Source organism: Sus scrofa, chromosome 15 (assembly GCF_054392235.1).
Source record: "Sus scrofa isolate SSC_HxYL_T2T_F1_AM1 chromosome 15, Sscrofa_HxYL_maternal_Yorkshire_Landrace_v2.0, whole genome shotgun sequence".
Lineage (NCBI taxonomy): Eukaryota > Metazoa > Chordata > Mammalia > Artiodactyla > Suidae > Sus > Sus scrofa.
In genome coordinates, this window is record NC_139397.1 from 51,045,590 (window position 1) to 51,069,219 (window position 23,630).

Here is a 23,630-nt window from a genome sequence, read left to right on the forward strand (position 1 = left end):
ACCAGATGGCTTCACAGGCGAATTCTAGCAAACATTTAGAGAAGAGCTAACACCTCTCCTTCTGAAAATATTCCAAAAAATCGTAGCAGAAGGGACACTCCCAAACTCATTTTACGAGGCCACCATCACCCTGATACCAAAACCAGACAAAGATACCACAACAAAAGAAAACTACAGGCCAATTTCACTGATGAACATAGATGCAGAAATCCTCAACACAATACCAGCAAACCGCATCCAACAATACATTGAAAGGACTGTACATCATGATCAAGTGGGATTTATCCCAGGGATGCTAGGGTTCTTCAATATCTGCAAATCCATCAGTGCGATACACCACATTAACAAACTGAAGAATAAAAACTGTATGATCCTCTCAATATACACAGAGAAAGCCTTTGACAAAATCCAACACCCATTTCTGATAAAAACCCTTCAGAAAGTGGGCATAGAGGCACCCTACCTCAACATAATAAAGGCCATATATGACAAACCCATAGTTGATATCATTCTCAATGGTGAAAAGCTGAAAGAATTCCCACTGAGATCAGGAACAAGACAAAGATGTCTCACCACTATTATTCAACATAGTTTTGGAAGTCCTAGCCACAGCAATCAGAGAAGTAAAATAAATAAAAGGAATCCAAATTGGAAAGGAAGAAGTAAAACTATCACTATTTGGAAATGACATAATAACATACCTAGAGAATCCTAAAGACACTACCAGAAAGAAACCTGTTAGAGCTCATCAATGAGTTTGGCAAAGTTGCAGGATACAAAATTAATACACAGAAATTGAAGGCATTTCTATATACTAACAATGAGAGATCAGAAAGAGAAATTAGGGAAGCAATCCCATTTACCATTGTATCGAAAAGAATAAAATACCTAAGAGTAAACCTGCCTAAAGAGACAAAAGACCTGAACTCTGAAAACTATAAGACCCTGATGAAAGAAATCAAAGATGACACAAATAGATGGAAAGACATACCGTGCTCCTGGATTGGAAAAGTCAATATTATCAAAATGACTATACTACCCAAGGCAATCTAAAGATTCAATGCAATTCCTATCAAATTACCAAGGACCTTTTTCATAGATCTCAAAAAAAAATATTTTAAAGTTTGTTTGGAAGCACAAAAGACCCAGAATAACCAAAGACATCCTGAAAAAGAAAAATGGAGCTGGAGGAATCAGGCTCCCTGACCTCAGACTATACTAGAAAACTACAGTTGTCAAAACCATATGGGACTGGCACAAAGACAGAGATATAGATCAGTGGAACAGGATAGAAAGTCCAGACTTAAACCCACACACCTACAGCCAACTAAGCTATAACAAAGGAGGCAAGGATATACAATGGAGAAAGGACAGCCTGTTCAGTAAATGGTGCTGGGAAAACTGGACAGCCACATGGAAAAGAATGAAATCAGAACACTCCCTAACACCATACACAAAAAGAAACTCCAAATGGATTCAAGACCTAGATATAAGACCAGACACTATGAAACTCTTAGTGGCAAACATAGGCCCAACACTCTCCAACATAAATGACAACAATATCTTCTTAGATCCACCTCTTAGAGTAATGACAGTGAAAACAAAAATAAACAAATGGGACTTAATTAAACTTAAAAGTTTCTGCACAGCAAAGGAAACCTTAAACAAAACGAAAAGATAACACACAGAATGGGAGAACATCTTTGAAAATGAATCAACTGACAAGAGATTAATCTCCAAAATTTATAAACACCTCCTACTGCTCAATACCAAAAAAACAAACAACCCCATCCAAAAATGGGCAGAATGTCTAAAAAGACAATTCTCCAAAGAAGACATACAGATGGCCAAAAAAACACATGAAAAGATGTTCAACATCAAAACCATGATGAGGTACCACCTTACACCAGCCAGAATGGCCATCATCCAAAAGTCTACAAACAGTAAGTGCTGGAGAGGGTGTGGAGAAAAATGAACCTTAGCACACTGTTGGTGGGACTGTAAATTGGTGCAACCACTGTAGAAAACAGGATGGAGATTCCTCAGAAAATGAAAAATAGAACTACCATTTGATCCAGCAATCCCATTCCTGGGCATCTATCCAGAAAAAACCATGACTCAAAAATACATATGTACTCCAATGTTCATTGCAGCACTATTTTCAATAGCCAAAGCATGGAACAACCTAAATGTCCATCAATAGAGAAGTGGATAAAGAAGATGTGGTATACATACACAGTGGAATATTACACAGCCATTAAAAGGAACAAAATAATGGCATTTTTTAGCAACATGGATGGACCTAGAAATTATCATGCTCAGTGAAGTCAGTCAGATAATGAGACACAAACATCAAATGCTATCACTGACATATGGAATCTGAAAAAAGGCCACAATGAACCTCTTTGTGGAAGAGATACTGTCACACAGACTTTGAAAAACTGATGGTTTCCAAAGGAGACAGTTTGAGGGGTGGGGGATGCACTGGGGTTGTGGGATGGAAATCCTATAAAACTGGATTGTGATGATCGTTGTACAACTATAAATGTAATAAATTGAGTAATAAAAAAGATTATGAAACTACAAATAAATAAATTCAATGAACTTGAAGATATATATACATATATCTGTACAATCTAAAGAAGTGGAAACAATATTTCAGAAACATAATAAAAGAGCCTCAAAAATATGCAGGACTTCTAGCACAACTGTAATTAGAGTCTCAGAGGGGAGGAGAGAGAGAAGGGGCAGAAAAAAATTTTGCATAATGATTTTCAACTTCCAAATTTGATAGCATATATTTACAGATTTGATCACGTCAGCAAACCTCAAACAAGACAAATACAAATAGCCCCTGTCTAAGGCCCCTAAGTGTCAAACTACTGAAGATGAAAGATAAAGATAAAATTTTTAAGGCAGCCAGAGGGAAACAGCATATTATTTATAGAAAAACATTGATGGGAATCTCCCTCAGAAACTGTGGAGATTAGAAAACTGAAAACTATCCCAACAGATTTACCCTCCAAGAAAAACTTAAAGAAGTTTTTTAAGCTGAATAAAAAGGATAATAGAAATGAAAATCTTTAGAATGAATGTAATATCACTGTAAAGTTAATGGATAAAAACATAAAAATTGAAAATACATATTATACGGAGTATATTATAAACATATTAGTAGCATATACTGTTCATTAATTAAATTATTTATAGGTGATGTACTAATGCATAAATATATGTTGTAAAATATAAAGATTATTTTATACTTTTAAATACATATTCCTTTTTAAAGCAAGAAGTACAATCTTGTTATGAGGCTTTAATATCTACAAATGTAATAGATATTACAAATATAGTGTAAAAATAATGGGAAATTTTGTTGAATGGGACAACATACCAAAAATTAAGACAAATAGAAAACAAGCCATGTAAAGGCACACCTATATCAATGCATATAAATGACTTCATTAAATCCAAATTAGTATATATGTGTACAGAGAGTGTGTATTCTATTTCAAGTAAAGAACTAAGATAATCAAACTGGATATAAAAAGCAAGAACCAACTACATGGTGCTTATAAAAGTACACTTTAAACATAAAGACGCATTGGTTGAAAGTAAATGAATAAAAAAATACACCACAAAAATAGTAAGAATAAGGAGGCTTATTGAGTAAAATAGATTATAAAAATTTCATAAGTATAAAGTTGCCAATTTATCAGGACAACATAACAACCATAAATGTGTTTGTACAACATAAGACAATTTCAAAGTACATAAAGAATAAGGTGAGAAAAACAAAGAGTTACTGGATTTCACAATCGTAATCAGAGATTTTTAACAGCCTCTCAGCAATTAAAAAATTTGATAAATCAGTGAAGAGGTAGAATATATGAAAAATGCTATAATTACCTTAACCCAATTTCCTTGCATGAGATTCTATGCCTAAGAACTACAGAGTAAACATTATTTTCAAGTGTTCATAGTACATTCATGAGGACAGGCCCATATTGATGAGCCATAAAGTAAGTCTTGAAGAATTTTAAAAACTGAAATTGCATTATATGAAAGTATATTCTCAGGTAACAGCAGAATTAAAATAGAAACTAATAGCAATAAGATATATAGGAAAATCCATAACTCTGGAAATTAGTATATTCTAAAATAACACATCGGTCAAAGGAAAAACTACCAAGGAAATTGAAAACATTTAAAACTAAATGATAATAATAGATATTAACATTTGCATGAATATTTCTGTAAAACTAAAGCAGTGATTATAGGACAATTTATAATTAAAAACTATTTTATTAGATAGTAAGAGAAGTCATAAATCAATATCCTAAATTTCTACCTCAAGAAGATTAGTAAGTACAAAGAAAGTAGAAGAAAAGATACAAAGAGCAGAAATCAGTTAACCAGAAAATAGACAAAAGAGAAAATAACAGCACTATCTGGCTGTAAAAAATTATCTAAAACTGAGGAAGAATAATAAAATATCCAGAACACAAAAAAGAGGTTCTCACTATAGATCATATAGAAATTAAAAGTAAAGCAAGAAACTATTATTATAGCTGTATGTCAACAAATTCAACATCTTAGATGAAATGGATAAATTCCTTGAAATATGCAACTTAGAAAAACTGGCATCAATAAAATATCTTAAAGAAACTGAATTCATTATAAAAATTTTTCCATTTAAGAAATATCAGTCCCTGATCTCTTTATTGGTGAAGTCTATTTAACATTCAAGGAATAAATACACCATTCACAAAAATTAACTCAAAATGGATTTGGAACTTAAACATAAGACCAGATACTATAAAACCCCTAGCTGACAACATGGAAAAGAAGCTCCTTGGCATTGGTCTTGACGTTGATATTTTACCTTTTATTTTTTATTTTTTTTGGTCTTTTTAGTGCTGCACCCATGGCATATGGAGGTAAGCAGGCTAGGGGTTCAATCAGAGCTGTAGCTGCAGGCCTACACCAGAGCCATGGCAACTCAAGATCCAAGCAGGTCTGCAATCTGCACCAAAGCTCACTGCAAAGCCAGATCTTTAACCCACTGAGCAAGGCCAGGGATCAAACCCATATCCTCATGGATGCTAGTCGGGTTTGTTAATCGCTGAGCCATGATGGAAACTCCCTAGGCAGTGATATTTTAGATTTGACACCAAAAACACAAGCAACAAAAAAAAAATCTGAAAGTGAGACTATATCAAACTAAAGAGCTTCTTCAGAGCAAAAGAAACAATCAACAAAATGAAAAGGCAACCCATAGAATGAGAGAAAATATTTGCAAACCATATATCTGATGAGGGTTTAAAATCTAAAGTATATAAATAACTCATATAAGTCAGTAACAACAACAACAACATTTGATTAAACAACAGAGGAATAAAAAAATATAGACTTTTTTTTCCCAAAGATGACACCCAAATGGCCAACAGGTATGGGAGGAAATGCTCCCCATCAATAATCATCAGGGAAATGCCATATTTACCCATCAGCCATGATCAACTAGAAAAGTGCACAAAATATCACCATATTGACAAAAGATAGTATAGGACTGCAGTCACTAAGAGAAGGAAAATAAACAAGTCATATATTTAAACCAATTTACTATTGGGGACACAGTTTCCAGGTTATAGTGAACAGAGGGGAAACACAGAGTCAGGCGAAAATTATATAGAGCAAAGTGCAAAAACACAGAAAGCTTCCTTTCTGGGTATGCGTCCAGGGGTTCTTGAGTCTCTGCTTGAATACAGAAGAAAATACCTAAAGTATGGAAATAACAATAAGAAAAGATTAGGATTTATAATTCCTAGAGCTCGCATAGGGCTCTGACCACAGTGGAAAATCTCTGTAATACATACACAGTGTAGAGTCTTCATAAGAATATTGTTTTTCTAGAGGGGTAAATTCACCCTGCACTGTAGGCTTATCTGGATCCACTCTAAGAAAGATGAAAAGGAAGTCTTGAAAGGATTCCAACAATTTTAGTGCATGCTGGAACAAAACCTAACTGTATATAAATGAAACCCAATACAGCAACAAACAACATAAAATTTTGTGTGCCTGGCATCTAATCAAATTTATGAAGCATGAAAAGATGAAGACAAACTAAGTCATAAATAACAGTAAAGTCAATCTATAGAAAGAGGCTCATAAATGACAGAGAAAACACAAGAATTAGAAATAGGCTTCAGATTTTCAAGAAGGTTGAGAAAAATATGAGTGTGCTAAGTAGAGAAAAGAATAAAATAGAACATCTATATACTAAAAATATGATATCAGGAATAGAAAACCTACTGGTTAAGATGAATGGCAGATCATATATTCTAGAAGGAAAAATTATTAAACTTGAAGACACAAGAATAGGAAATAATCAAAATAAAGCATAGAAAGGAAAGGGGATTAAAAAATAGTAAACATATCATCAGTAGGATAGTGGGCAATAGTATATAGACCAATATACATATAATTGAGAGTGAAAACATATTAAAATTACTTTCAGAAACAATGCCAATGTTTTCCAAGTTTTGTATAGACCATAAACACAAAGATTAAACAACTCAAATTGCAAATAGAATAAACACAATCAAAACAACTCCAAGGCAATCATAATCATAATGCTGAATGCCAATGATAAAGAGAAAAATCTTATAGGCATGTACTAGGGCCTAGGGGCTAGGGGCAGTGGGCTCACTGCACATTACACACAAAAGACAGAGGAATGAGACGTAATTCATGAAATACCATAAATAGAAGTCAAGGGCAAATTAAAAAAAAATAAAAAACTGCCAATGTAGAGTTCTTTACATTTTCAGGCAATAAAAAATCAGAGATAATTAGTCACCAGTGTATATTCCCTAAAATAAAAATTAAATGAAGTTTATCAGATAAAAGAAAAATTATAGCAGTTGAAATTTTGGATATATACAAAAAATAAAGTGGCATAAATTATATATGTATGTATATATATATCTCACATATATACATGTATCTCACACACATGTGATGGTGTGTATCTACACAATGCTGTGTATACATAGCAATGGTATATATATGTATAACACACACATATCTCTATGTAACAGTCTTTTCATGCCTTTAAAAGAAAATTTAAAAAATGATACAATTGAACTTATTTGCAGAACAGAGAGAGACACACAGACTTTGAAAACAAACTTATGGTTACCAAAAGAGACAGGTTGCAGGAAGGGATGGACTGGGGATTTGGGATTGGCATGTACACACTGTGGTATATGGAATGACTGGCCAACAGGGACCTGTTGTATAGCACAGAGAACTCCACCCAACACTGTGTGGTAATCTTGTGATAATACATGGGAAAAGAATCTGAAAAAGAATAGATGTGTGTATAGGTATAACTGAATCACTTGGTTACACAGCAGAAATTATCACAATAATGTAAATCGACTATACTTCAATAAAACTTTTAAAAAGGAAAAATAAAAAAGACTTCAAGCTATGGCAGCAAGAAGAGGTTCATGAATGTCTTTCACATACACATACAAAAAAAATTTAAAAATAGACAAAAACAATATAACTACAGGCTCAGAAAATTTTTTGAAGGGCAAACTTCCCAAATCAAAAATTCACTAAGAAACTAAACCAACTCCAAGTAGCATAATCACAAAGAGACTGCACCTAGACACATCACAGTCAAAGAGCTAAAAGCCAATGGCAAAGAGAAAATCTTGAAAGCAGCAAGAGAAAAGGATTCAGCACATACAGGGAACAAAAATGTGACTTATCATTAACAGCTGACTTATCATTAGAAGTAACATAAGAAAGAAAGCAGAGGAATGACAAAGTACTAAGTATAAACATTGTTGACAAAGGAGTTCCCCTCTTTGCTCAGCTGTTAATGAACCCAACTAGTAACCATGAGGACATGGGTTCAATCCCTGGCCTTGCTCAGGGGGCTAAGGATCCAGTGGTGTAGGCCACAGACATGGCTTGGATCCCATATTGCTTTGGCTGTGGGGTAGGCCGGCAGCTATAGCTCTGATTGGACCCCTAGCCTGGGAACCTCCATATGCTATGGGTGTGGCCCTAAAAAAGACAAAAGACAAAAAAAAAAAAGCAAAAAAAAACTGTCAACAAGAAGTTCACCTCCAGCAAACTATCCATCAAAATAAAAGCAAGACTTTCCTGCTGGCTAATATAAAATAATAAAGGAATGTATTTGCACTACAACCTAAAATCAACTAATAAAAAAAAGAACAGAATAAATGAAATGATGATTTACAAGACATTGGAAATTAGATAACAAAGAACAATGATCTTGGAGATTAGAAGGAGTCCAAGCAACCCAGTGATTACTTAGATTACTGCTTGGCCTGAAGTTAGATTTAAGGCTGTGGCAGAGATAGGAGCAGCCAGGTGAAGCCTGGTGTTCCCCTGGGAGCTCAGAGAAGGTAAGGAGTCCAGAGAGTTCAGGTAACAGCACAAAGAGGAGCAAGCTGCACAGAGGCAGATATAGCCAGCAATTTCAATGTAGTACCCTTGAGGCTTAACAAATTCGAATCCAGCATGTATGTCTGAAGAAACTAGAAGAGGTCAAGGAAATCACCCCAAAGGGTTAGAGAAAACAATTCCCTCAGCTCAGTTAGACCCAGGAATAATTCCTATTTCCACAGCCAGAGCCATAAACATCACAATTCACAGAGCACTGGGTAATCAGAATAGCTTTACCTAGGTCATCAGGCACATTAGCCCTAGTGTAAATGCTGCTCTGCTACCTCCCAGCAAGGCTTAAAGCAATACCCAAAATGATTAAGAATTTTCCAAGTAATTTAATCTTATCCCAAGAACAAAGCTCAAGGAATATTTAACAGAACCCCTAAAAATCCAACACCTAAAATTAAAAAGCACAATTGTTGGCATAGAAATAAAAAATTATCAGGAGTGCATAAAAGCAGAAAAACATGACTGATAATGAGAAGTTGATAAATTAAAATCAACTCAGAAACAGCACATTAAGCAGTTATTACAAATGTGTTCCATATGTCCAAGAAGCTAGAGGATGGGTTGAACAAGATAAGGAGAGATAGGGAGATTTTTTAAATTAAATCAAATTATTAGAAGGGAGTTCTAATGTCAAATGATGACAAATACATGGAATGGGATTAATTAAAGATTAGATCACAAAATAAAAGATAAATGAACTTATAAACATCATGATAAAAATGATATAAAATGAAACAGAGAAAAGAGATTGGAAAAATAAATAAATAAATAAGCACTGGTGTTCCCATCATGGCTCAGCAGAAATGAATCTGACCAGCATCCATGAGGATGCAGGTTCAATCCCTGGCCTTGCTCAGTGGGTTAAGGATACATTGTTGCTGTTAACTGTGGTGTAGGTAGCAGACCTAGCTTGGATCCCACATTGCTGTAGTTGTAGCATAAGCTTGGGAACCTCCTTATGCCACAGGTGTGGCCCTAAAAATAAAAATAAAAATAAAAACAAAAACAACCTAAGAGCAACATAAATCCACAAAGCACAAGTGAATCGTGGGGCAACTTTAAAAAGCTTAATATACATTTAATTGAAGTTGTAGAAGGAGAGAGAGAGGGATGACAGGGAAATATTTGAACTAACAGCTAAAAGTCTTCCAAATTTAATGAAAACTATCCATTTCAAATTCAATGAATTCAAGGAACCCCATGCACAGAAAATATGTATATATATTAAAAGCAAATTATGCAAATTATATAAAAACAGTGATAAAAAGAAAATCTTAAAAGCCATCAAGGAAAAAAGACATATTAAAGAAAAAAAAAAGATGACATCAGATTTCTCATCAGAAATAATGCAAGTTAGAAAAGAGTGGATCAGTATCTTTAATGTGTTGACAGAAAGATGTCACCTAGGATTCTGTTCCCACCAAAATATGTCTCATAGATGAAGTTAGAAAGACCTTATCAGAGTTCCCCTTGTGGCACAATGGAAACAGATCCAACTAGTATCCGTGAGCATGCGGGTTCAATCCCTGGCCTCCCTCAGTGGGTCAGGGATCTGGTGTTTCTGTGAGTTGTGGTGCAAGTTGCAGATGCCACTCAGATCCCACATTGCTGTGAGTGTGGCGTTGCCTGGCAGCTGTAGCTCTGATTTGATCCCTAGCCTGGGAACCTCCATATGCTGCAGGTGCAGCCCTAAAAAGCAAAAGACTTTTTCAGACATCCAATAAATAAATAAATACATACATAAATAAATAAATAAATAAATAAAAGAAAGAGTTCATCACCAGCCCACGTTAACATGGAAGAAAAAAGATAAAAACATCAAAAACCCTCATCTAGGCAAAAACAAAGAAATTCACAAATAGCAATGAGGATAAATATAAAGATTTTTTTCTTATTAAATAAAACACTTCAAAAGACAAAAAAGAACCTATTACACTTATAATATATACATATATTAAAATATGTATAACTATTATAGCAAAAAATGTAGTATAAAGTTTACAGCATGCATAGGAGTAATATTCATACCACCAATTATATCAGCAGGAAGAGATAAAAGTATAGGCAGACCTTGTTTTATTGTGCTTCACTTTATGGAACTTCTCAGATATGGCTTTTTTACGAATTGAAAATTTATGGCAACCCTGCATGGAACAAGTTTATTGGTGCCATTTTTCCAACAGCATTTGCTCATTTTGTGTCTCTATGTCAAATTTTAACAATTCTCACAATATTTCAAACTTCTTCATTGTTTATTATATTTGTCATTTTGATCTGTGACCTTTGATGTCACTATTATGACTTGCTGAAGTCTCAGATGATGGTTAGCATTTTTTTTTTCTTTTTTTTTTTTTCTTTTTTTTTTCCCACTATACAGCAAGGGGATCAAGTTATCCTTACATGTATACATTACATTTTTTTTTCTCCACCCTTTGTTCTGTTGCAACATGAGTATCTAGACAAAGTTCTCAATGCTATTCAGCAGGATCTCCTTGTAAATCTATTCTAAGTTGTGTCTGATAAGCCCAAGCTCCAGATCCCTCCCACTCCCTCCCCCTCCCTCCCCCTCCCATCAGGCAGCCACAAGTCTTTTCTCCAAGTCCATGATTTTCTTTTCTGAGGAGATGTTCATTTGTGCTGGATATTATATTCCAGTTATAAGTGATATATAGCATTTTTAAGCAAAAAAGTAATTTTAAAGTATGCACATTGCTTTTTGACATAATGTTCTTGCACACTTAATGGACTACAGCATAGTGTAAACATACTTTTATATGCACTGGGAAACTAAAAAAAGTGTGTGCTTTATTGTAATATCCACTTTATTACAGTGGTCTGGGACTTCAATGGAAATATCTCTGAGGTATCCTTATATTCTATTTTAGGTTCTAATGTATATTATGAGTAGTGGTCCATTATCATTTGAAGACATGCTTTAATAAATACATGTATTTATAATATACATAACAGCATATGTATAGAATATCTACTATATATGTACTATGTAACATACTATGTACATATAAGTAGATATTTATGGTGTATATACATACTATAATTTTAGTACATATTTATTCTAATATATATGCTAAACTTATATGTAAGTATATAAAACATACATAAAAATATAAATTAAGTATAAATTACAAAGACTAATATGCTATATACTATAAGTATACCATTAAAATGATACAAGAGAGATCATAGCTAATAATCCAACAAATTAGATAAAATAAAATTATTAGAAACTTTCAACTCAAAATAAGGCAGTAAAATAAGGAAAGGGGAGAAAAGAACAATGGAACAAAGAGAAATCAAATAGCAAAATGATTAATTGAGACACTGCCATATCAGTAATCATGTGATATGATACGTAAATGCTCTAAACATCTAATTAAAGGCAGATTGTAAGACTGAATAAAATGTAAGAGACAACTATTTATTGCCTACAATAAACACAATTTAAATATAATGATACATCTAGTTCAAAGCAAAAAAAAAAAAAAGGTAAAAGATGTCCCATGATAAAACAAATTTCTTAACCTGGAGTGGCTATATGAGTATCAGCAAAATCTAGTTCAGAACAAGGACTATTACTAGAGACAATGAAGGTCATTTTATAATGGCAGAGAGGTCAATTAGTTCATCAAGAAGACATAACAATCCTAAATGTTTATGCACCAAATAACAGAATTCTTAACATGAAAGAAAACAAGGACCAGTCAAAGAATTCAATACCAATAACTGACAATGGACATTAAATCAATAAGGCTTTAGAAGATGTGAAGACTATGGGTGGATTTTATATATATTTAAAAACACTCCATATAAACAGCTGAATACACAATATTTAAAATAAAAATAGAATATTTATGAATGGCAGAAAATGGTCTAAGCCATAAAAAGTCATAATAAAATTAAAAGAATTAATCTCAAACAATTGTTGTTATCCAAATACATTAAAATTATAAATATATAGCAGAAAGCTATCTGGAAAATATCCAAATACTTGGAAACTAAAAATTTCAAGAAGAAAAATATATCATATTGTCCTATATCTAATAAAGAAATTTATTTTTAAGAGCTTTCCCACAAAACAAAACCCAGGTTTGCTAATTCTACCAAGTATTCAAGAAATAAATATTATTGATTCTAAAAAAAAAGAACCACCAGAAACAATACTTTCATCAAGGTCACAGGATATAAGATTAATATGTAAAATCAATTGAATTTCTACATATTAACAACCACTTAGTAACCGAAATTTAAAAATCAATACAATTCATAATAGCATCAAATATATAATATTAAGGATAATCCTGACCAAAAATCTATACACCGAAAACTACAAAAATGCTGCTGAGATAAATTAAAGAAAACCTAAATAAATAGAGACATATACCATATCATGATTCAAAAAGCTCAATAATACTGATGTCATTTTTTTCTCAAATATGTTTAAATGTTTAATCAACATCAAAAGTCCCAACAGACTTTTCTTCAAAATGAATTCACATAAAATACAAATGACACAGATGAGAAAAAATATCAAATAAAAACCAAGTGGGAGGCTATACATTATCTTACACCAAATATTATTATAAATCCACATAAGACTGAAGACCACTGGTGTTGAGAAGCCCAAATAGGTGAAGGAAACAGATGAGAGGGTCCAAAACTAGATCCATAGGTGTTCCATTGACTTTCAACACAAATACAAAGGCTAGAACAACAAATGATGCTGGAACTTTTGTACTCATAAGTAAAAAAAACCCAAACTTAGATCCATACACTGAACATATATAAAAATTATCAAAAAATTAACTAGGAGTTCCCATTGTGGCTCAGTGGATGATGAACCTAACTAGTATTGATGAGCATGCGGGTTCGATCCCTGGTCTTGCTCATTGAGTTAAGGATCTGGCATTGCTGCAAGCTGTGGCGTAGATCACAGATGTGGCTTTGATATAGAGTTTCTGTGGCTGTGGTGTAGGCAGGCAGCTGCAGCTTTGATTGGATCCCTAGCCCAGGAACTTCTATATGCCATGGGTTTAGCCCTAAAAAGGAAAAAAATAAAATTAACTAAATATGAACCATAGTTCTAAATATAAAACATATAAATACAAAACATCTAGAAGAAAGCATAAAATAATACCTTTGTGATCACAGGGTAAGAGCACATTTCTTAAATGCTTAGTAAAAGCATAAATCTTAAAATATTAACACTGATCTGCATCAAAATAAAAAATATATTTTGTTTCTAAAAGATTCTATACAACTATGAAAAAGCAAGCTACAGAATAGGAGAACATATTTTTACAACTCAATTAAAGAATACAGGCAATCCAGAGTTCCCATCATGGCTCAGCAGAAATGAATCTGACTAGTATCCATGAAGATGCAGGTTTTATCCCTGGCCTTACTTAGTAGGTTAAGGATCTGGTGTTGCCATGAGCTGCAGTGTAGTTTGCAGATGTGTCTAGGATCTGGCATTGCTGTGGGTGTGGTATAGGCTGGCAGCTACAGCTCTGATTTGTCTCCTAGCCTGGGAACCTCATGTGCCACGAGGGCAGTCCTAAAAAGACAAAAGACAAAAAAAAAAAAAAAAAAAAAAAGAATATGGCAATCCAACAAAATGGACAAAATACTTGAACAGGTACTTAAAACATAAAATGTATGAATGGCTAATAAGCACATAAAAATGTTCACCATCATTACACATAGGGAAATGCAAATAAAACACAGTGAGATAGAAGTACACACTCACTAAAATGGCTAAAATTTAAAAGACCAACAAGTGATGGAGAGGATACAGGAACTCATGAGCTGCTGGCAAGAATAAAATGGTATATCTTTGGCAAACTTTTTGCGGTTTTTTTTTTTTTAAAGGTGGACTTTCTGTGTTGCCAATAATTCCAACACTAGGTATTTAACAAAAGAAATGAAAATGTTTTTTCATGCAAAAATTTGTAGACAAACATTCATCACATCTTTATGCATGGTAAACAGGACCTGGAACTAATCCAAACATATATTGGCAGGTACATTCATACAAATGTATGAATAACAAGATACACATAACAATAAGGATAAATATTAAATCACTTATGCTGAGCAAAAATAGACATAAAAGAATGCATTTTATTATATAAATGGAATCATACATTATTCAACCTAATATATTTTGACAAAAAGCTCATCTGTGGTTGCCTGGAGCCCAGCACAGAGGAAGGATGGGCTGCAAAGAGACACAGGAATCCTTGGGGGATGGTGGAAATGTTCTGTATCTTGCCTATAGCTGGAAGCTGGTGAACCAGGGAAATCAGTGTGACATTAAGTCTGAGTCTGAAATTTAAGAACCAGGAGTTCTGCTTTCTCAGCGCAGGAGTGGATGGGTGTCTGAGCTCAAGGAAGGGTGGATTTATCCTTCCTCTCCTGTTCTGTTCTCTTCAAGCCCTCACTGAACTAGATGATGTTCCAGAAACATCCCCCCCCCACACACAGAAATATTGTTTGGGTATCCAAAGCATTCAAATAATCTCTGGCCATCCCTTAGTCCAGTCAAGTTGACACAAAACATTAACCCTCGTGACCAACAACCAGTAATTCAATACACTAAGTTCCCATGGTGGTGAAGTGGAAGCAAATCCAACTAGTACCCATGAGGATGCAGGTTCCATCCCTGGCCTCACTAAGTGAGTCAGGGATGTGGTGTTGCCATGAAGCTGTGGTGTAGGTCACAGATGAAGCTTGGATCCTGCGTTGCTGTTGTTGCTGTGGTGTAAGCCGGAAGCTGTAGTTCCAATTCGACCCCTAGGCTGGGAACCTCCATATGCCACGATGCAACCCTATAAAAGCAAAAATAAATAAATCAACAAATAAACAAACATCCCTTTGTTTGTTTTTCAAAGCAGATAAGGCCAACTTCAGGCCAAAATAAAAAAAAAAGAAAACAGAAATTTCACCAAAGGAAATTCTAAAGAATGTTCCTTAGAAAGGAGGAAAGTGATTGCAGAGGAAGGTCCACTAACAAAAAGGAAGGTTTAATGAAGAAAATGTGAGGCTAGAGGGATGTTATGACTCTCTTCTACCTTCATGTTTCCCAAACTTTCTCTGCACTGTCATTATGTTAGTGATTTTTCAAAGCAAAGACCATTCATTGTAGGAGCAAATGGTACCAAACTCTCTATAGGTGCAGAGAGCAGGGCTTGTCTGCAACCTACACCACAGCTCACAGCAATGCTGGATCCTTAACCCACTAAGCAAGGCCAGAGATCATGGATCCAGTCAGGTTTGTAACCACTGAGCCATGACAGGAATTCCAAACAATGGTTCTTTATTTTCTTTTTCTTTCCACTGGGTACCCAGCATAAGGCTATAAAATTTTGTAAGTGAACCAAAAGAAAATTGACTAACACTAGTCAGAGTTTATGGACTCAATTTTTATGGGTAGATATTGGTCAATATAATGCAGAAAAAGTCAATGCACTCTTATGATTAAATGTTCTTATTCTTGATGAGTTTAGGAAAATCAGGGAGGGAGTCAATATGATGACTCAAAGAGTATCCAAGAAAATAAGAATCTTGTCATTTCCATTAGCCTGGATACAAGGTAGAACAGTAAGGATTCATTCAATAAAAGAGTACATGGAAGGGGAGAGACTGAGAAAAGGGAGATAGACAGACATTCACACCTGTGGTCAGAAAGAAGCACAATTGAAGTGTTAAATGCTCTCAGAAAACCAGAATTGTAGGGCATTTTTAGGGCTTGATTAAATTGTATCACTAGAGTTTGCTGAACAAGATGGGAAAAGAAAAAAAAAAATAGGAAAGGGAGAGAACAAAATTATAAGGAAATCATTTCTTGTTCAAAGTTGCCAGTTAGAAAAAGGCATTTTCAGATAGTGAATATGCTGTGCAGGACACAGCCAGGCATAATAGCAGAAGATTGGATACAATGCATGAGATGACACACAAAAAGTAAAAAGGCAACACTACGCTGCTAAAAAAGGAACGAAGGAAATCTTCATATAGTGAGATGACAAAAAGGGCAGAATTGTGTTTATAGTACAGTGTCTCTTAGGCATGAAATGGGAAAAATGACATTACAACTTGCTACATCATGTTGATTTTTAAACAAGTGTGTGCACTACCTATTCAAAACAACAAATTCCTTTCACACACACACAGGTTCCCAGTTAAAAGGTACACCTCCCTAATCATTGCATTTGCTTTGTCAATGCCCCATTCTTCACATTCCAACATGAATCATGAATACAAGATTATTATTTAAATTTTCCAGCCATAGATCTAACAAGGCTCAGAAAACAGTAGGAGATAAGTAATAACAAACACAGGGATGGCTTCCTGCCTGTGTCTGGGTGAGGTGCTTTGGTATAAACCAGGCTACATCATCTCAGCCTCCCTCCCGCTGCCCACTGCAGAGAGCTGCCTTTGCTGCTTGGTATGAAAAACCGGCACAACAAATACAGAGGAAAAACCAGACACTCACAAGTCAGGTTGATTTACTCTGAAAGGTACAGAGTTTCTGGAGAAAGGTTTAATTCATCCAGAAGTTGAGGAGACCAATGAGAAAGAAGGGAATTAGCATAATCAGTTGTTGGCATGGAAAGAAGAGAAATATTTGAGAAATTGCTGTTATGAATACTTTCTTTTCTTTTTCTTGCTTGGTTAACAGATTGGCGGTTTACTATTTTCTTTGTCTTCTTTGAATATGTTATGGTATAGAAATGGACTAAAAAGAAACACACACACATATAATTATGTGTGTATAATATATATGCAATATATATTACAATGACAAAATGAGAATATTGTGACAGTGCTTTGTAAACAAATACATAAAATATTTATATATGTATTTATATGTATTCTATAAATATAATTTATAGACAAAATAAATACATAAAATGTTTTAATAAATATATTTATAAGATATAAACATACATTAAAGAGATATTTATATATAAATTTATTAACTTTGTCACACTGACCAAATGAGAAAAAAGTATAATGTTAATATAATATTTTCCTCATTTGGTCATTGTAACAAATTTTAAACATTCTTTTTATTCCAGTTTTACTGAGGAATAATTTGGTTTATTTTTTATAAGATTCCACACTTAAGAGAAATGGTAAAGTATCTGTCTTTCTTTTCTGACTTAATTCACTTAGCCTGATGCCTTCAAGGCCCATCCATTTTGTTGCAAATGGAAGGGTTTTCTTGTTTGTTTATGGCTGAATAATATTCCATTGTGTGCAGATATTTTTTCAAGTTAGTGTTTTTGTTTCCTTTGGCTATATTTCCAGAAGTGAAACTGCTGGATCATGTTGTAGCTCTAGTTTTAGTTTTTTTGAGGAAACTCATGCTCTTTTCCATAGTTGCTGTACCAATTTCTGTTCCCACAGTCAGTGCCCAACGGTTCCCTTTTCCCCACGTCCTCACCAACACTCCTTCCCTTGTCTTGATGATGGCCTTTCTCACAAGCAAGAGATGCTATCTCATTGTGCCTTTATTTTTCATTTCCCTGATGATTAGTGATGTTGAGCATCTTTTTACCTACTTGTTGTTCTTTCCTATGTCTTCTTTGGAGAAATATCTATTTAGGTCATCCTTTGCTCATTTTTAAATTAGGTTATTCGGAAGGGGTGGTTGCAATTGAACAGGCTAGGGTCCAGCTGGAGCTACAGCTGCCTACACCACAGCCACAGCAATGCTAGATCCCAGAGGCATCTGCAACCTACACCACGGCTCACGGCAATGCTGGATCCTCAACCCACTGAGCAAGGCCAGGGATCGAACCCACAGCCCCATGGTTCCTAGGTGGATTTGCTCTACTGCACCACGACGGGAACTCCAAAACATTCATTTTTAAGATAAGGAAGCAGTATCAAACAGTTAAATGATGTGTTCACTATAACACGGCAAATAGTGAAAAGAAAATTTAGTCCATACAGTCATTCATTTATGTATGTATTCATTCATTTATTCACTAATCCATTCAAGAGCCAAGAGTCAAGCACTTTTGTTTTTTTCTGGGAAAACAAAGACAAGCACAGTCTCCACTCTCAGGGAGCTCAAATTTCAGTGGAGGACTAAATCAGATATCACATGCAATGGGAGAAATGCAAGCAGAGACCTGGGGAGCACAAAGTCCTCAGGTGCAGGGCTGCTGGAAGAACAGTGAACAGGGTGGCTGGGGGCCACTCTGGGACGCCAGGCCAGCATTCCCCAGGGATGGGACAAACAGGAAGAAAGCCTCCCACAGAGGAGCTCTCGGAGTGAGAAAAAGCTGATGCTTTGGACAACTATCACACAGCCAGCCCAACTTGAGAAGTGATGAAAGGTGGTCCTGTGAGGGTGGGGAGTACATTCACAAAAACCTTTATCTTCAAACCCAATCTCTGTCCACAGCTTTCAAACTTCTGTGTGAAAATCACCCACAGTGATGATTCAAAATTATCTGGGGCTACCTGGGGATTCTGATTTTGACTTGCACAGTGTCAAAAAAACAGAAGTAACACTCACCAAGTTGGTGGGTTGAAGAGAGATTGTGCAGGTGGATGAAAACAGCAGGTGACAGAGCATCAGGGCATATCTGCCAGCCCTGGCTCAGCCACCACTGAGTCCCTCCATCTTTGCAACCTCCTTTCAACATGTCCAAAGCGATGGTATTATATCAGTTAAGTAGTTCTCAAAACCATTTTTTTTTTGTAGTGTAGTTTTTTGTTGTTCAGAAATGTACTACACAGAACAGGAATATATAAATATCTAATAGTTGGGTTATTCAGAGGTGAAAAGAAAAAGCTCTCTTCTCTACTGCTCACCCAGAACACTTCTGTGACTGGATGTGTGGCTTTTCCCCATACCTACCAATTTTCCAGCCCTCCAGATACAAGCTGGGCATTCCACACTCCACTCAGTTCTGGCACTGTCTATCTGGGCTTGACAACAGACCCCACCAGATAGGGGCATGGGTTCTCCCACTTGAGGTTATCAGGTACTTCTGACTGACTAGCTCTAAATCTCACAATCCCCTCCTTGGCTTCAATAATTTGCTAGGATGGCTCACAGAACTAAGGGAAATACTACTTAGGCTTACCAGTTTATTGTATAATAAAGGCTATGCCAAAGACTACAGATAATAGCTGGATGAAGGGGCATAGGGTAAGGTCTGGAAGGGTCCAGGGTGCACGAGCTCTTGTTCCCCTGGATGCATGGTGCACCATCTTCCCAGGACACGGATGTGTTCACCAATGCAAAAGCTCCTGGGACTTCGAATCCAGTTTTTGGAAGGCTTTATCACTTTTTCGTGATTGATTATTAACTCAATCTCCAGCCCCTTTCTACTCTCCAAAGGACAGGGGTGAGATGACAAGTTCTAAAATTCTGATCATACTTGACCTTTCCTGTGACAGCCCAAGAGTCAGCTCATTAGAACAAAGGATTCTTCTACTCACCCAGGACATTCCAAGGGAATCAGAAGCACTTGTAAGATGATCCTGTAACCCCCTCTGCTCAGAAAATCACAAAGGTTTTAGGATCTCTGTCTCAGGAACCAGAGTCAAAGACCAAATATTAGCAGAAACTGGGAGCAGAGACATATATATTTCTTACTATTTTACCAAAAGGAATTCTGGAAGCCCTTCTAGAGCAAAACACTCAGGAAAACCCCCAGAGCCCTTGAAGCCCGGACACAGATGAAAAACCACAAGGCCAATGGCAGACCCGGTCTCCTGCTACGGCTTCAGCAGTTGAGACAAAAATAGGTTTCCAACTATAGCAAATGATAACATATGTGCATTGAAAAGAAGATACAGTTGAAGAATTCCCCACAAGCCTTGATGGGACACTATTCAGAGCAAAGTTTATGAAGTCCCAAAGTGCAATTTTTTAATTCACAAAATAACAGCCATAGCTCTATCACTGCAAATGTGGTGGTTTTCCCTAAAACAAATCCCTAGCCCAGGGGCCATGCTCATCTCCATCATATGGTACCATGTTTGGCATTTTGTAGCTGCTTAATGAATATTTTTTGGACAAGTAGATGAAATGAGAAGAAAATTAAGAGCAAATATATTCCTTGAAAATGTATAAAATATATGAAAGGGAAGTAAAAGTGGAAAGTCTAAATTGATTATATGACACAACCACTGCTCTTGTGGGGGAAGAAATTAGTCTGAGAAAGAAAAAAAAAAAAGGGTAGGCAATAAAATAGCAAATAAGCAAATAAACAAGTCAGTATAATTTCTACCCTGGAGTCTATCAGGCTGTCCAAGAACCTGGGGTGAAGTTAGACTGTTCCTCAAAAAACTTATCTGAAAATGTCCCCAGCGAAATGTCACAAGAAAAATGGGCTGAACATGTGCACTCCTCATTCACATGCGTCTGTAAGTCAAAGTGCTGATAAATGATGGAATCTCTGACCTGCTTTAGACTTTCTCACTGAAAATGATGAATTGGGGAATGAGAGTTGCTGAGACATGGCTGGAATTCCTGGTACCTAAGCTGCATATTTTAGAGTTGATATTTACCATGACCTACAAGGGTAGCCTTGACCACTTTTAGTCATTAACACAGCTCCTTCAGGGACTCAGACACAGACCCTGGAAGGGGTTGGTGGGTTTGTTTCTTTTTTTTTGGGGGGGGGGACAACTAAAAATGTATTGGGCTGTCCCTGAAACATATGAAGAGCCTGTACAAAAGAGAAATGACTTACAACACCATCAGGGAGACAATATCATAAAGGGGTTAAGAGATATATAATAGGGAAAACAGCATGACTTGTTAGGCAAGTTCCCCCTGTTGATCCATCACCACACATCCATCAGGTGTATGATTTAGGAAACACAACAGGTAGCAAAAGAGCACTGATTAGCACAAACAGATGATAAGGTATTGATTTATGAAGGCTGGGGTGAAGGTCACAAATCAGTACATTTTGCCTTCTTCCTAAATGTATAATGCTCAGAGTAGTGGAGTTTATGGTGATTCCATAGTCACTGTTAAACAAGACGTTTTGAGTCACTCAGTTCTGATGTGTTCATGTGATATCAGCTGAGGTTCCCAGGAAGCCCACACAGAGTTGATGCTTAATGTATACTGATAATTAAATGAATAAACTGAAAAAACATCGAAGTACAATATGAAGAAATACTGGAATTAATGGAGATAAATGCTGTCATGGCTACTATTCTAGAAACAATTAACAGCTGTGTTCATCTACCTCTGACTTTTTGTGTGCTTCAGAGTTTTAAAGCAATCAAAACTTGAACTACTTTCTTCATATAAACCCATGTCCTTCAAACTATTTTAGTCTCTTGGTGTTTCAGCTCCTATTTGTCTGGCTGTCATTTGCTCCACGATTTATTTGTCCATTCATTCACTTACATAGTCACCTACTCATTCAGTCATTCGTGCATTCACTCACACATACATGCATTTTTTTTTATACAGTCCACCCCCATCCTGTCTTCCTCCTTCTGTCCCCTTTCCCTTCCTGACTTCTCTGGAAACTTTGGAAAGCTGACTGCAGCCTCCTTTTTATGGTGCACTCAGAGTAGAATGCCCGCATTACACCACACTGCTGTAGCCATTTTTCTACACACCAAGCCTTTACCTTGGGGGACCACGTGAAATCATTTGCAAAGCAGCTAAACTCAGCATTATCCCTTTGTTTGCCATCTTCTTAATCCCTGAAGAAGAGCCTTTGAGACTCTCTACCCACAAACCATGCTAAATATTATGTTAATCACAACATAAACGAATCCACAGCTACAGAAGAATAGGAGAAAAGAAGCTCACATCAAATTTAGAAAAATAAAAGAATGCCAATTCAAATAAATGTCAGCATCATTAGTAAGAAGTATGAAAATGAAATCATCTTCCTTTCCTCACACTTATATGCTGCAGAGAGAAAAAAAAACAATTAGCAAACAGTGCTAATAGGAAATAGATAATACCAATGACAACATCCTTCTTGACTCATAGTATTAATATGATGGTCCCTCTGTAAGAAGACTTCTCTCTCCTTCCTGGGCTGCTTTAAACTGGTGGGTGTTTCATGTTTACTTACTCTTCTGGGCTTCTGGATCTGCATACACATTGGGTCTGCCAAAAAAAAAGTCATCCTTTACCTGCAGAATATTTATTACTGTACTATGCTGATACACATTCTTAGAAACAGCATATTTCATTTCATTAGTGTAGATTTAATGAGTGAACATGGAAGATTTCTAATCAAAGAAATAACATAGTTAAGGTTATGTTCTAGGAAGATTTTGAAATCACAGTATGTTTCTCCAGATGTGGGATGAATTTAAATTACATTTAAATCACTGAAGTACCTCATTCCTAAAGCTCAGTGGGATGACACCGCAGTACCAAAGGACTATTTGCAACTATTAATACTTTATCTTTGCAGAGTGCTTCACAGTTAAAAATACTTTTTTTCTTAAATCTCATTGTATCTTCACAATTACCTTATGAAATGGGTAGCAGGTCCCTGGTTATAAATATAGAATCAGTAAGTTTCAGTCATGAAAGTTTTCATATACATCATAGTTGAGAAGATTTAGGGGCAGAATTTAGGGACTATGGCATCAAGATCTCATGTGACATCAAAGGCTAGATTGCTTAAATGTCAGCACATGAGGAAGGGAATAGCAGATGCTGAAAATAACAGCAAATAAATCTCCAGTCCGGAGATCAAACCTGAGACTCCTTAGTGACCCAAGCCTCTGCAGTCAGATTCTTAACCCACTGTGCCACAGCAGCAACTCCTGTAATAATATTTTTAATATAGATATTTAGATATAAATATGATTTATATCATAAGATGATTTTACATGTAAAAGATATCAATGATTATATATTATATAAATCATATATATACATATGACTTATTATAAGGAATTGGCATTTATAAACACACCCTATTAATCCTGTTTCTCTGGAGAACCCTAGTGTTGTGGTCTGGGCCTCGGTTAGAAAAAGAATTTTCCAGCAGTGAGGTGAAGGGATAGAGGAGTTTATTGAGATTAGAAACACTGCTGGCACAGTGGGATGACCTCCTGATAATCAGGGAGAGCTGACCCTGAGCAAATGGTCA

The 23,630-nt window shown here is 35.6% G+C and overlaps 1 protein-coding gene across 6 annotated transcripts in view; it reads right to left on the reverse strand.

The window, feature by feature from the left end:
- LOC146395835 (uncharacterized) overlaps positions 1-23,630 on the reverse strand; it is an 811,516-nt gene that overhangs the window by 735,638 nt on the left and 52,248 nt on the right. Inside the window, exon 2 of one of the 6 annotated variants that reach the window (XM_084999814.1) lies at positions 22,596-22,630. The exons of the other annotated variants lie outside the window; for them this stretch is intronic. The gene's annotated coding sequence lies outside the window, so the exon portion shown is untranslated. The remainder of the gene's footprint in view (positions 1-22,595; positions 22,631-23,630) is intronic. 6 annotated transcript variants of the gene reach the window in all.